At 40.9% G+C, this 13,085-nt stretch overlaps 1 protein-coding gene across 5 annotated transcripts in view; it reads right to left on the reverse strand.

Moving 5' to 3' along the window:
- The window catches only part of CCNH (cyclin H), an 837,458-nt gene that overhangs the window by 774,764 nt on the left and 49,609 nt on the right, over positions 1 to 13,085 (reverse strand). Inside the window, exon 1 of one of the 5 annotated variants that reach the window (XM_044064154.1) lies at positions 7,606 to 7,720. The exons of the other annotated variants lie outside the window; for them this stretch is intronic. The gene's annotated coding sequence lies outside the window, so the exon portion shown is untranslated. Of the gene's footprint in view, positions 1 to 7,605; positions 7,721 to 13,085 lie in introns of those variants that run through there. 5 annotated transcript variants of the gene reach the window in all.

Raw genomic sequence — 13,085 nt, forward strand, 5'->3', positions numbered from 1 at the left:
GACTGGGAACACTACTCAAGCCCGAACACTCTAACCCAAAGATTCCTGGAGTTCATAAACTCAAATGCCATGGAACAACTAGTCACCATCCCCACAAGAGGAGAAAACATACTTGATCTCATCATCACGAACATGGGATCAAAATGTTCAACACCGAAGTATACCCTCACTGGTGAGATCAGATCATAAACTAATCTCACTGGAGGTCCTCATCCCGCCCCACCTGAAACAAAAAGACCACAGTGAAAAACTTCTCAAAAGCCGATTTCACACTTCTAAAACTAGTGTGGTCTCCTTTAAGGCCGCTGAGCCAGTGGTAAACATTACTCAAACCGCTGAATCACTTACAAATGCCTTCTACCAGCACCTACAGGACTGCATGGATCAGGCAATCCCAAACAAAACTAAGACTCTCTGTACCAAAGGCAAGCGTCCAGTCTGGTGGACCCCAGCCATAAACAAGCTCTACAACAAAAGGAGGAAGCTACTACAAGATAGAGCAAAATCCTTGAAAGGTAAGACACCTTTGATCATTATAAGTAAAAACTAAGAGCTCTCATAAAATCATCCAAGGCAAATTTTGAGAGAAAAATCGCCAAGGACTCTAAAGAGAATCATAAGGCCTTCTTTAGCTATGTTAGAAACCTAGGAGGAAACTCCCAGATATGCTCAGAATTAGTTCAAAATGATGTGAAAATTACTGAACCTACACACATTGCCAACATACTGGCTGACAGGTTCAGTGCAAACTTCTTCCCCCCTTCCCCAAAAAAGGAGAGATATCTATTCCAGAGGATTGTAGCCCCCCAAACATCTCCAATGCCCAGGTGAGAACTGCCCTCACTAAGGCAAAAAACACAGCATCCATGGGACCGAATTGTGTCCCCGGCTGTGTGCTTCACAAACTCAACGAGGAATTAAACCCACAGTTAGGACAGCTGTTTAATCTTAGCCTCACCTCAGGATACGTACCCAAGGAGTGGCGCACGGCGACTGTGGTCCCACTTCATAAGGGCGGTGCCTCCACAGACCCTGGAAATTACTTATCTGCAAAGCCATGGAGAGGATCATAATGGAACTCATAAATAAAGACATAGGGAACTTGCAGACTTTGGATCCAACCCAGTTTGGCTTTGTCAAAGGCAGATCCTGCCTCTTAAACTTGGTTGACTTTTTCGAGACTGTCACCAAGGCCATTGATGAGGGAAAGGCAGTCCATACAGCCTACCTCGACCTGGCAAAGGCCTTCGACACAATACCCCACTCAGGTATCATCGAAAAACTCATCAGCTTGAATGTAAACCCATACATCACAAGATGGGTTGCAAACTGGCTAAGTGACAGAACCCACAGGGTCAGAGTTGCTGGAGCCATGTCAGACTCAAAGCCTGTCACAAGTGGTGTCCCACAGGGCTCAGTCCTGGGTCCACTCTTGTTCGGCATCTACTTTTCTGAGTACAAGCAAACACAGGAGGGTTATGGCTGACAAAGTTTGCAGATGACTGCAAACTGGGCCATAGTCGAAAACACATCTGACACAGATATCCTCCAGAAGGGCCTCACAGAAACGGATAACTGGTGCCAGAGCCATGGCCTGAAGTTAAACGCCAAAATGCATAGTCATACCCTTCGGGAAAAACAAGGTTACCCTAGCTACCATATAGGTGGCAATCCACCGTGTACAGAAAATGTCATGAGGGATGTGCTCACCCCGGTTGTCAGTAGCCTCTCGCTTGTCTCTCATGTGGCTAGAGTAGTTAGGAAAACCTTCTATATCGCCCACCTGATCATGAAGGGATTCACATCTAGACCAAGGGAGCTCATCGGCCCCCTGTACCCATCACTCATTAGAGCTATGATTGAGTACAATGCCCCGTTCGGAATGTATCTGACCAGACACCTGCTGCAGCTTGAAAGGCCCCAAAAGTTCCTCACCAAAAGGATAAAGGGTCTCAAAACTATGTCTTATGCTGCCCGACTGAAAGAACTCCAGCTCTATTCAGTCTCATACCGCTTGCTCAGAGGTGACCTGTGCCTGACATATAAGGCCATGTCAAACCCAGATTTGATGAATATGCTTCACCTCAAAAAATCTAGATCCCTCAGAACCACAAGGGCGGGAGACTTAAAACCTTGACACGGTTATAAATAGAACGTGCTGGAGGGACAGATTCATCACCCAGAGACTCCCTATGCTGTGGAACAAAATCCCGGTACATGTGAGGCAGAGCACCTCTCTGGCCTTGTTCAAGAGGAATCTTGACCAATGGATGGGAGATTGCAGATATACCCCAGGGATTACTTCAGTGTCACTGCTTGACAGAGGCACAGCAAAATGATAGGCATAGTTTTTATTCAAACTAAAGGGGTGGCGAAAGCCACATAAAGTACAGTTTCAAGCAGTCTTCCATGAGAAGCCCCTACGGTTATTCACTTTTTTGACATCCAACCTAAATACTGAAACTGAAAAACCAAAATGTTCCCAACGGGTACTTAGCCAACTCTGGATTCGGTCTGAAACCTGCTTTTTTCATGGCGTACTGCCACACCTGAACTACGCCCTCGGCTGCCTCTGACAACCAGACCGCAGGGATGACTGCTAGCGACGCCGGTAAGGCGAGTAGGGCGTACTGAATGGAACGCGAAGACGCCGTGGCCCTTGACCGACTGACCGCCGCCTATTACTCTGGTGTCTCCGTCAATGGATGGACCATACCCACAGCTGGGGAGTAAGCAATGGATCTATAGGCTTATAAATGCCCTTGGGCAGATAGCCTAGTATGAACCTATGAACCTATGACTGCTTCAGTCAAATGATTAAATGACAGACCCCATGGAGGATGCAATGTTTCACTATTGTAATTCAAAATTTCACCACTAGAGGTCAGAAGTCACTTGTTTTGTAACATTCTACTATAAGTAAAGTAGTAACATTTTTAACGGGGGGGTTACAGAACAAGCTAAATTATCACTACTTGTTTTGTTAAAATACTTTTTTATTGGTGGTTTTAAATTGATTATTGTAATTATTTACATAATATGTTTGTGGACAGTAGTATTAGCTGGCAATTATTTCAACAGAAACCTTTGGTTGTTCCTGTATACTGAAAACAAATAAATATTAGTCTGACTGCTACATAGTGCTGAAAACACTATTTGATAAGTTCATAAATATAAAAAACGACCACTAGGGCCATTATAGGCCTGGTTGTGAAAGTGCAGGGTGTAGTCACAAGTCACGTAGGGAGATGAAGGTTGTCACACAGTTACTAGGCTTGCAGTCCAAGGGGACCGCTGAGGAGTGTAGCCTAGCCTAAATTCCCAGTTGCCCCAAGTGCTGTCAGGTTGCTCAAAGTCACACGTCACACAGTAGCAGGTAAATGAGGACTCAGGGAATCAAATCCTGGGCTACAGGAACTACAGCTCACAGACTTAACCCTTGCTCCAAATGCCAGACAGTTGACTGTGAGACAGTCCGCCATCACTCATCCTCCTCCTTAAACCTCCTCTCAAACCATTCTACAGGTCTCACTCTCTCTCCTGTTGCAAACTACAAATGAAAACTGCTTTCACAGAACAATGGGCAGCTTTTAGGAAAAGTGCCTTTAACATTATTATATTATTTATTTCTATGCGAGTGCAGTCTATGGCCCCTCAAACTTCAGGGAAGTGTGCTGCAGCATACAATTCCTGCTCTGTTCTTGTTCCCTCCTCTGGGATATGGGGAAAACAGATGCACTCCCTTGCACAGCATTAAGAGATTGGTGCAATATTTTACACACGGAGTCCTGTGAAACACCTAGTACATCTCCCCTTGGTCTCTGGAAAGTACCGTACCACTAACAAATATCTTTAATGTTACACATACCTTAGTTTCCACTGGTACAGCTTCTCCTCGACTTCCCCTGGGAGAGCAAAGGTTGCAGAGTTCCTAGAGTGTTTCCCTATCCACCTTGTACCACTCAACATTTTGATATCATGCAGTACACGGTATGTTAAACGGGATCTGAAATTCTTCTCCTTTGCCGTGGTCTGTTGGCAGCAGCTGCAGCATAGATTTGAGCCTGCTGCACATACATATGCAAGAGAGCAGCAGCAATCCCTAACATTGCTTTTTTTTTTTTTTTTTTTCTAAGTGTGATTTTTGGAGTTCATGGCAAAGAGCTACACCAAGTGTACATGATTAACATGATTATTTTACAGCTTCCTGAATGTCTCTGCCATCTTAGATTGGTTAATTAGCATGTAATTCCGCTAATTATGCTTTCATCAGCATATTCTGCCATTTACCTTTACAGTCATTTAATGAATATATAAAAACTGCATGCTGTCATAGCAGCGCAACGTGTAGCTGTTCATGAATCCGGCCCATGATGTAAATCATTATATTTATGTAAACTATTAACAGCTCTGCAAACATAATAGATATGCCTCAACTATCAGTACAACTTTCGTCCATGCAGATGTATGTGATCTTCATTTTGCTGCAATTCAGTTTTTACGTCACTTCTTTCTGAGATATCTGCAATTATGCTCTGTATGTACATAAAAATGGACGCAAATGTAAGTGTCTGCAAACCAATACTAGTGAGACACCAACTATCAGGGAATTTTTTTTTTCCAGAATTGTGTGTTTGTGCACCATATAAAACACTTTTAGCTCAAGTTATTAATATATGACATATGCTCACTAGAAAATAACTTGCATTTTCTTTGGTACAGAGTACCCCATTTGGCTAAGGAGTCAGACCTCTGTGATGGCTAAGCATGCAAAATGCTGCCTCAATATATGTCCAGTTGGACAATGCTCAAGATATTTACAGAAATACAATATTAATCTACATATGTACATTTTATTCTTAAGGATGAAAATCTGCTAAGTGGTAGTAAGCAGACAGCAGGTAACAATAACAACTGTTACAGCACTCTGTAAGCTTTGGTTTGAAAGTACCATACATACTTTAGCTTGTCCATGTTATTAACAAAAGTATGAATATGGCACATAATCATAACTTGGCATAAAAAAAAAAAAAAAATCACCCTTCCTCATTTAGTGAGGCACTCATTGGGATCAGCAGTAATTCCTGACCAGTGTGCAGAGCTGTCCTATGAAATGCTGTTCTACCATCCTACCATGTGGAAAATGCCTAAGATTGTTTAGATAAAATATGCAAAATATCATATTAATTTCTAAACAAGCAAGTGTTGACTGTTACACATCAGTTCTCTTTGACATTTTTTCAAGAATCATAGTCTTTAACCTAATGCCATGAAAAACCATCAACTAAGCCTTGCTCAAGTTATTAACAAAAATCTATACTTCGACTTCTTCTTTCGGCTTTTTCCTGGTTAGGGGTCGCCACAGCGGATCACCTGTCCGCTCATGATTGGCAGTGGAGTTTTATGGTGTCGAGTTGCCAGCCCAGCGCCCAACCTTCCACAGAAGGCACACACATGCACACACTTACACCTAGGGCCAGTTTAGAGTGTCCAATCCATCAACAGCATGTCTTTGGGATGTGGGAGGAAACCGGAGCACCCGGAGGAAACCCACACGACCACAGGGAGGACATGCAGACTCCGCACAGAAGGCACCCCAGCAGAGAATCGAACCGGAGAACCTCTTGCTGTGAGGCGGCAATGCTGACTGCTGCACCACCGTGGCCGCCCAAAAATCCATACTCTGACAAAAAATAAAATTCCAGTTTCTTACTGACAACCTTGTTTATGTCAGAAGGCAGTTCTGACCTGTGTGCTGACATAGCCTGTGAAATGGTGTTCCAAAATGCTACTAAACAGGACACATTTGTATCAGTGTAATATTTTTGCACATTTGTATACTGCTTATGATGTATAAATATCTGCAAAGTGGTTATAGTTAAGACATATCACTTGCATGTTTTTCAGTACTATGTAAGCTTTCATTTGATACTGCGAAGTACCATGTAAACCCGCTTTGGTAATGTTATTACCACAAATATTATTATTAATATGGCATATATTCATAATTTCATATTTTATAAAGCACACTTTCTGACTTGCTGACTGTTTCATTTAGGTCAGCAGTCCTAACTGTGAAGCATACCTACCCGCATGCCCTTGTTTATATACAACCATATACACATAAATACATGTATGTATAACTACACACATGTATCTGCATACAGAACTATACACCCCCTTCCGTAGAACTACACACCAATACGTATGCACATATTTTGCATCTATATGTACATGTACACACAGACAGACACAGTCTGACAGTTCGTATATACAAATAAACATGAGTGTACACAGACACACATTATATATGTACATATCTGCATTATATGCAACATATACGTCGCCTCACAGTAAGACGCTGTCCGGTTCGATTCTCAGCTAGAGCGTCTTCTGCGTGGAGACATGCGTGAATGGGCATACCTTCGTTGAAGGTTGTGCGTCAGGGCTGGTAACCCGACACGTAAAAATCAACTACCAATCATTAGTGGACCGGAGCTCCGCTGTGGCGACCCCTAACCGGGAAAAGCTGAAAGACACAACAACAACATTCATACATGCAAATACAATCACAGAAATGTCCAAATCAAACACACATTACTGTGCAAGTCAAACATAGAGCTAGACTACCCCAAATTGTGCCTCATATTATTGTATGTTCCTTCTAAAATATATTTATTTTGTTTACCAGGGTAGTATTCTGATCACAGTAGACATTTGCAGGCACAGCATGCAAGCCTTCAGAAAATGCATGTTAACAGAAAACCTGTTTTTCTGGCTACTTTCTATTACTATCATCTAATTTGACAGCCATTTAAGTTTCAGACCTCTTCCATCTATCCGTTCATAATCCCCTTCTCCTATTTTGACACATGGGGTCAGATGTCTCATCAACAGCAATCATCTAGAGCCAATATTCACAGCACTAGGTGGCTATTTCAGACCTCATACCTGTCAGAAAGTTCAGCTAATGCAGTATAATATCTGTTATTCCAACAACTTTGTAAGCACACAAACAATATTTTCAACACTATCCCCGCTTTTCTGCCTACTTTATTTGCTTTGTCTATGAGACTAGCAAAGAAAAACAAAATTATTTTAAATATTGAAACATTACTCATTTTCATTAACGTAGTAAATGAACACACAATCCATCATAAGGCACTAGGATACTTGCTTAAGGAAGGAGTACTGTTGCAGCGGATTAAGGAAAATTATGGTGTAAACTAGCAGCAGCACAGAAGAAGAATCATCTGCTCTGTACTCTATCTCATCTTATTTTACAATTAGATAACCAAAGCAAGTTGGTCTGCTGATCCTTTACAGGCATGACCCAGGTACAAAAGTACATTAAAACAGTAAAAGTATGCAGACTGCATTATATTACATTAACATAACAGAAATGAATTATCAAAAGTCTTTGCATTGTTTTATCTCACACACCCATTAACTTGCATTCATCTTCTGCTGTATTATAATCCACAAGACTAACAACTGCAGCAGCAAGTTAAAGGAACTTTTAATTTAGTTTAGAAACTAAATGGTGCATACCATTCACAAAACACAACCAGCTAACTCCCTGACATTTAATGGTTCCATACTTACCTTTCCACTGACTAAAACCTTAGCACGAAACTTTTTATTGGCTTCCTCCTCAAGTTGGCTAGTTCCTCTTCATTTTAAAAGTCCAGTACTTCTTTTTGTGCTGCTGTGATACATAGTGGAAACTTCATATGTTATCCATGTGAAACTAAAACTGTAAAACAAATATTACGAATTAGCTCACTCACTAAACTTTAAAATGATCGATCAGTTAATTATTGCATGTTTTTTTTTAACACACTTCTTCTTTCAGGTTTTCCCAGTTAGGGGTCGCCACAGCGGATCACCCATCTGTTCATGATTGGCAGTGGAGTTTTACAGTGTCGAGTTGCCAGCCTGGCTCCCAACCTTCCACATAAAGCACACACACTCACACCTAAGGCCAATTTAGAGTGTCCAATCCACCTACAGCATGTCTTTGAGATGTGGGAGGAAACCGGAGCACCCAGAGGAAACCCATGTGACCACAGGAGGACATGCAGACTCGCAGAAGGCATCTGAGGTGACAACGCTGTTTTTTTTTTTTTTAAACACACTGTTCTTACCATACAAAATTTCATCATTTAACATCTATGTGCAACACTGTCACATATGCCTGACATTTTCATTTCAAATTTCTTATCTAAACTTTGATACTTGATGTTTACATATTCAAAATGGTAAATATTTCCATCATGTTTTCAGCAAATTTATAATGTGGATCTCAATACTCCTGCTAGTAGACTCCCTCTCTCTCTTTACTGTACTGCAAACTGCATTTTTTTCTTGCCTCCAATGAAAGTGTGTCCCAAGTTGTACGACCTTTTTAATGAAACAATAAGTAGCGAGTGTTACAACTTCTAGGCAAAGTATGAATAAAAGTTACATAGTAACCATAACACTACAGCTATATAAGCAGGTCCTTTCTTTTAAACAGGACTAATGTAATGCTGTTACAGAGTTTAGGACAACTTGGCAGCTAAAAAACTTTCCCAGGCTATCGAGTCTCTTCCCTTTAACCATAATGCACTACCTAGGGCCTTTCTCTCCAGTCCTCTAGTATGACATGCAAAGAAGACAAAATAAAACATGCCATTCTAGTCAGTCTGCAGAGGGGTGGGGGAAGGAGTGCTGGGATAATAACAAGAGTAGACTATCATCCAGGTCTACTGTTATACTTAACTTTCACATCTGAAGTCCATCTTCACAGTCCCAAGTTAATCCTTAAAGATGTCTCCCTCTTGTGAGCATATTCACAGCTCTCTGCCACTGACCTCTAAAATGCAGGACAAAGCTAAACAGCCTAGGACAAAAGCTCCAAATCAGGGACATTATTGTGGTTCTCATACTTCTCAACCTCTTAGAGCAAGAAATCTGGACAAAGCCATTAATAAAAGTAGGACAGAGGCCCAAAAATAGGGACAATGTTTAAATACTGCTCCTACAAACATAGAAAGTTGATAGAATAACAGGTTTTGAATTGGCATGAATTTTCTGAAGGGTATGAAGTCTGAAACTCAAACATCTGTCTATTTTCTAACTTTAGTCTTTAATGATTTGCTACTAATTTTCCAGAACACCACAATTTTATGAAAAACAGACCAAAATGAGGCAAAAATCTGTACAATTAAGAGGTATGGTCCTAATTTAAGTTCTTAGAAGAAATAAGAATTTGATTTACCATGAACTTTTTGAATTAAAAGAATGCTGCAACTTTAATGAGTGTCCTTATCTTAAAAAAAAAATGCTGAGCCAGAATTACATGTTCCCTGAAAATCAGGAACATTGAGAAATATGTTCTGATAAATGTGACCATGAAAAAGAAAAGAATAATAAAAACATGCATACAAAACAAAAAATGGGTACCATATCCAGCTTACAGTCTCCTGAAAAAAAGTATTGAGTGAAGTTCAAGTAGCTGATGCACAAATATCACTCAAATGCTACATTGTTGATAACTGCTTTACAGTAGCTACTGCTACAGCAAAATGTGCTTAAATTCAGAAAGCAAAGTTTTTTTTATTTTCATAGCAAAATGTAATGCAATCAGTCAACTACTTAGCTAAGGTCACTTCAGACACCTTACATCCAAACATCTTTGTAGAAAATGGTACAATTGGCTAAAGATATTTTCTAATAGATTTGGTTCTATTCACAAGAGAATCACACTTGTTTAAAAACAATGCAATACAAGACAGACATTCTCCTTTGTTAGAGTAGCTGGGAAAAAAGACTGATGAATACAAGACTGACTGAGATTAACTTCATTAACTACCTTAACTACGAAGCAAAGACAGTCATTCACTGACACTATTTGCATGGAAGACATTGAATGACATGTTCTACTCATGGACGACTGTATTCAGCAGCACACTATTTTCATAGAAGACTATACACACCGAGCTGAGAGGAGGGGCATTGACTAAAACTCTAATCTGAGATATATAAAAATAAGTATCCTGTTTTTTTTTTTTTTTTTTTTTGCTTATTTTTACTAGTTACTGATAGCACTTTGTATTGTCTGCTGCATACTTTTTAATGCTGCATAATTTTTAATGCATTTTTATTGCTATTAACTAATCTACATGGTTGAACTAAAGTTGTCTGCCTTACAGGGCCTGATAAATAAGGATTTTACTGTCACATTGTTTGTAAAGCTTTTTAGCTAGTTTCACTGTGTGAAAGGCATTAACTGGAAATCTTATCTATTTGTTAAGTATCTGTTTGTTTGTTCTGATTTCCTGCCAAGGAGTGTATTATATAACTGGATTTATTTGCAGTTAAAAGTGTTCTGTAAAGTCTCCTTGCTCCATTATCTCTTTAAAAACTTAAATTTTGTGGCTCACTGCTTGTTTTTCTGCTAGGATAAACATTTCTGTAGTAGAGTGTACGCTAGTAGCTGTTGTATAGTCTCAGTTCAGATTTGCTGTCTCTGGGCCCGATCACTTTTGAAGTGGTTGTTCTCAGCACATGTCCCAGGCCATCTTGAATTAGCAGAAGCCTTTCTTTACCTTTGTGGCAGTATTGGGTTGATTGGCTGCTGTCTGGTGGAGGTTGGCTCATCAAGAGCTTGCATGTAAACACTCATTGGTTCTTTTGAGCTTTTTTTTTTAAAGTTGTTTAAGGTTATATCTCCTGGTATTGTTTTCCACCCTCCCTGCTGGTATCTTGGTGTTATACTTGGTGGCTTTGCAGTTGCCCACCCCTACTGTAAATTTGATCCAACACTCCTCCCAGTCTAGTGTCATTAGCTCATTCTACCTAATACACAGAGAATATTTGAGAAGGCCAACCCACTTAGTTTCCTAACCTTGAATTAGCTTCTGCTTCTCCTTTCTCCCTTTCCTTTAACAAAAAAAAAAAATAATATATATATATATATATATATATATATATATATATATATATATATATATATATGTTTTTGCTAGAATCTCCCTATGTTCTGTTTCTCAGATGAGAAGTAGATTTTTTGGCACTTTTTAACTGTAACAACAAAAAAATTCTAAGCTCATTTCCTGCCTTTCCTGTAAATTGTCTAGTCCAAATACAGATTTGTTATATCCAGGACTGTTTGTAAGCTTCTGAGCCCCCCCCCCCCCTCCAAAGCCTTTCCGTGTTGGTGGGAAGCCTTTTAGCTTATCAGTGGGAGTGGTAAGCACTAGGTAGCCTATCTACCACAAAATGAGTGGTTTCTGGCACAGAAATTATAGTTTATTGGCCGTTTGGGCAGTTTTTCCACTTCTTTCAACTTTCTGGTTTAAAAGCCTGCATTTGCTCCCTTTCTTCCTTTCCTGTAACTAGTCTAATCCAGATACAGATATGCTGTATCCAGGACTGTTTGTAAACTTCTGAGCGGTGTTAAAGTCTGCTCTTCAAAATTTTCCCTTAGATCTGCTAGTTCTCTCCTCTCCTGCACTTTTACTAGCTTATTAGTCTAACACTTTACTAGACTTCTTATAGTAATTATTGTAGCACACAAAAGTGCTACCAGCACTAAACGTTCTACAAGGAAACTGCTCCAGTACTTTTTATTAATGCCCACCCCTCCAGGCATGTCTAAAGGTCAGTTCCCTGTGGTTTCTCCTATCAACCTGGTGAACTTGGGGCATCCTGAGGCAATGTAGCAACTGCCTCATGTACACTGACAACCCTCTCCTCTTACCTCCCAACACTCAGACTTGTGAGAGATGCACTTGTATATCCAAATTGGAAGCCAAGTACTCCACAGCCAAGACGGAATAGCTGGTCAAGAGGAAAAGGTCAACACTTGCACCACACCACATGGAACACACAGCCCTCCAGAACACACACCAGCACTGCCTTCGCATAAGAACACAAACCACACACCCACCTTCATAGAAGCTCTCAATAAAATCTACCCAAACAGCAGAGACCTCCAAGGCAGAAATGCACTCTACCACCACAACACAACACTAATCATGAGGACACGTAACTGTCCTAAAACAGTGTGCCACTCAATCAAAGCCCCTAAGGCAAAACAGCATGCCCAACACACTAGTCATAGGTGGCTCGATAGTGAGGCACACTGATGTCCCCACTCACTAGGTTGAGCAACGAAAGTAACAGTTAGCTGCCTGTCAGGTGCCAGGATCCGCCACATACAACACGCACTCGGGTCTCTCAACAACAGAGACAAATATGACTCTGTTGTACATGCGGGTGTGAATTACCCGAGACATACCGCCCTGGACTACATGAAAAAAAGACATGGAGGAGCTCTTGGAATATGTAGCCCAGGGGCGTATGACCCTAGTGCTGAGCAGCATCTACCATCCCCAAAATGATACCACAGTACAAGCAGAAAATGACTGATTAAAACAACTGGCTAAGTTTCTGGTGTCATTCTAAGAGGATCAATATCTGTCTGCCTGGGATGACATGGTTGATAGACCCGATGCTTTTGCCAGAGATGGCCTGCATCTGTCACCCCTGGGCTTCCGAATTCTGGCCAAGGTTCTTGCCACACCTATAGTGCCTTTTAGGCGGTGTTCCCAAATTGCATTTGTTTGTAGATGTAACATTGGTAATCTGAGGGTCATGCTGCTCAATGCTAAAAGTCTAAATCTCAAAATGCACTCGCTCTAAGCAATTCTTAAAATGGAGAACATTGACATTTGTGCCATAACAGAGACCTGGATCAAGGCAGCAGAAAACACCCCAGCACTACCAGGCTATAACTCATTCCACACCTTTTGGCCCCAGAACCTGGACGAGTTCCAAAGTGGTGTTTCCATATTCATAAAGGATCGCTCACCCTCCAGACTGGTAGCCCAACATAACGCATCTGAGATACCTCAGGTGCAGTTAACATTGGGTAAGACAGCGATTCAGGTCATAGCCTGCTATAGGTCTCCAACCATGTCCCAAGTCTCACACTCCACATTCCTAAGCACCCTGGAGAATATTAGAGTCCAACCTAACACTCTCATACTGGGAGACTTCAACTACCCCTCCATTAATCTGGGAGAACTACTCATGTA

Source organism: Protopterus annectens, chromosome 2.part2, assembly GCF_019279795.1.
Source record: "Protopterus annectens isolate FY-2018-M chromosome 2.part2, PAN1.0, whole genome shotgun sequence".
In the NCBI taxonomy this organism is placed as follows: Eukaryota; Metazoa; Chordata; order Ceratodontiformes; family Protopteridae; genus Protopterus; species Protopterus annectens.